At 64.0% G+C, this 2,779-nt stretch overlaps 1 protein-coding gene across 1 annotated transcript in view; it reads left to right on the top strand.

Moving 5' to 3' along the window:
- Positions 1-2,779, top strand: part of VOLCADRAFT_99980 (uncharacterized protein) — a gene marked incomplete at both ends in the record, with an annotated part of 15,389 nt that overhangs the window by 3,548 nt on the left and 9,062 nt on the right. The gene's annotated exons all lie outside the window — the stretch shown is intronic.

Genomic DNA, 2,779 nt, shown 5'->3' with positions numbered 1-2,779 from the left:
ACTACAAATTGTTAGCACCGACGAGCTAGCTCGGCCACCAAGTCCGCGGTCCAGGCCGACTGCTCACCACTCAACAAACACAAACGCAGCTCGCCAGCCTTCAGCCTGATGGCTATGCGGTCTGGTGCTGCTGCATAAACACACAGAGAAAACAGTGCCGTACAGCACCACACGCACTGCCTACGGCGCCCCTTCGGGCATTAACCTGCCCATTCGGGCGCCTGCTCACGCACCCTCAGCACCACCCTAAAGCCTAGCTCAAAACAATTCCTCAAAACCCTCAGCACTCCTCCTCTGGCGATCTAAGTAACGCCCAGCGCTGTGCGGCAGCGCACGAACTTGACCTCGCCCAGTGCCTTGGTTAGGATGTCAGCCACCATGTCATCGGTGGTGCAATAGCTGAGCTTCACCTCACCACGCGCGATAGCCACTGCTGTCCGTCAATATCGGCTGGGTGTCACTGGCTGGCAGAACCCGCGTACCCTGGGGTAGCGGGGTGGCACGTGGCTTGGCGTTCTCCAGGCTGTGGTGCTGAAGCAGCTGCTCCACGTAACGCTGCTGCATGAGCATGATGCTGCGGTTGCGGCGGTCCTGGATGATCTCCATGCCGAGGTAGTAGCGCGCCTCTCCAAGGTCTCGTACAGCGAAGCAACCAGCTATGGCCGCCTTGGCGGCCGCAACCAACTGCGGGTTGTCCGCCGCCACCAGCATGTCGTCAACGTGCACGAGCACATCGATTGAGCCATCGGACCCCCGCTTGACGAATAGCGCGGGGTCGGACGCAGACGGTTCATAGCCTAGCTTGCCCAGCTCCGCCGCCAGCTTCTCGTACCAGCAACGTGGGGCTTGCTTGAGGCCGTAAACAGACTTTAACAGCCGGCACGCCTGTGACGGGTCGCCGTTGCTGTAACCTGGGGGCTGTCGCATCCACAGCTCCTCTTCCAGGTCACCGTTCAAGAAGGCCGTCTTGACGTCCATCTGATGGACCGTCATACCTCTGGCTGCTGCCACAGCTAGAAGTGCCCGCAGGGAGGCTGCACGCGTAGTGGGCGCAAACAGCTCTCCATAGTCTATGCCCGCTCGCTGTTCAAAGCCTTTCACCACTAAACGCGACTTGTAGCGTACCTCACCGCCTGGCTCCTGTTTGATTTGGTAGACCCAGCGGCAGTCCAGGATGCGTGCACCGGGTGGCGGCGTGCCCAACTCCCAGGTCTTGTTGGAGAGCTGCGACAGAATCTCGTCACCCATCGAAGTTCTCCACTTGTCCGCTTGCGGACTCGCCACCGCTTCCTCATAACTGCGCGGCTCCTGCACCGTGCTGTTGCCTCCGCCGCCCGCATTGCCGTCGCCTGCCTCAGCATAATTTGTGCTTCCCGACGCTTTGTTAAGCAGCGGTGGACTGCCCAAATCTCCGCCGCCGCCGCTGCTGTTGTTGGCTGGACAGACCGTGGCCAGCGGCAGCCGTTGGCTGCGTGTGTTGGGGCGGGGGGGGTGCTGGGTTCACTGGGGGCGATGCAACCACTGGAGGCCGCGGTGTGGCGGGCTGTGTAGAGCCGCCGACGGGGTCGCCGCTGCCAGGACGGGCGGGGCCAGCGCCGAAGGAGGTGCCCGCCCGTTGAGACGCCAGGCCGCGGAGGTCGTCGTCGAAGGTGACGTCGCTGCTAACAGTCACCTTACCGTCGACGAGGACGCGGTGGGCGGCCGTGCCGCGCTCCGGTCCTAGGTAGGTTCCCGCCTCTGCGCGGGGACCGAGCTTAACCTGCTGGCTGGTTGGGACGCGGACGTATGCCAGGCAGCCGAAGGTGTGCAGGTGACTGACGTCGGGGGTGACGCCATGATAAGTTGCCCACGGCGTAGCCTCCCGGCCCTGAGAGGGGGAAACATTGCGCAGGAGGTTGGCGTATAGCACAGCTTCCGACCAAAAGCTGTCCGGGAGCGCGGCATCGTACAGCATAGCCCGCACACAGTCGAGGAGCGTGCGATTGAGCCGCTCCGCTGCGCCGTTCTGCTCCGGAGTGTACGGCGCCGAGTGGGTATGCGCAGTGCCGCGCTGGCGTAGCCACTGTGCCAGCTGCTCGGCGACAAACTCGCCACCGTTATCACTATGAAGGGTGCGGACCCGTGCACCGTTCGGGTTGCGAGCCTCCAGCTGCGTCACCATGTCCTGCAGCGCTTCGCCCACTTGGTTCTTGCTAACCAGTGTGCGAACGGCAGACAGACCGGAGGCACCGTCCAGCAGCGTTAGCAAGTAGCGAGCCCCTCCTCGGCCCGTGGTCGGCATGGGCCCGCACAGGTCAGAGTGTACGACCTCCAGGACATGCTGAGGCCGGTTACCGCGGCTGACGTGAGCTGTAGCTGTAGTCTTCGCTGTGACACAGGCTTCGCAGACACCCTCTGCCGCCTGACGCAGCGCCGCGGGAGTGACCCGTGGTCCATGTACCAGCTGCTTGGTGATAAGCTGCTCCAACGCCCGGTAACCAAGGTGGCCGAACTGGCGGTGCAGGCGCTGTGCTGCTGCGAGTTCGGCGGCTGAGCACTCAAGGGCGCCCAGCTGCCCTTGGCCGTTGCTGGCGCCGTTCGACTGGTCTCCGCCGGTGTCACTGCTGCCGGCGCCGTTCGGCTGGTCCCCGCCGGCGTCACTGCTGCTGGCGCCGGCGGCAAATCTGCTAGCGCTGGTACCTCCGCCGGCTCTGTCTTCCGCAGCGCCGAGCGCACTGACGGCGCGTTTGGTCGGCGCCAGCAGGTCCACGTCCATGACGTAATGCCCACGCTCGCTCCA

Source organism: Volvox carteri (genome assembly GCF_000143455.1).
Source record: "Volvox carteri f. nagariensis unplaced genomic scaffold VOLCAscaffold_101, whole genome shotgun sequence".
In the NCBI taxonomy this organism is placed as follows: domain Eukaryota; kingdom Viridiplantae; phylum Chlorophyta; class Chlorophyceae; order Chlamydomonadales; family Volvocaceae; genus Volvox; species Volvox carteri.
This window is presented reverse-complemented; position numbering and strand designations above follow the sequence as displayed.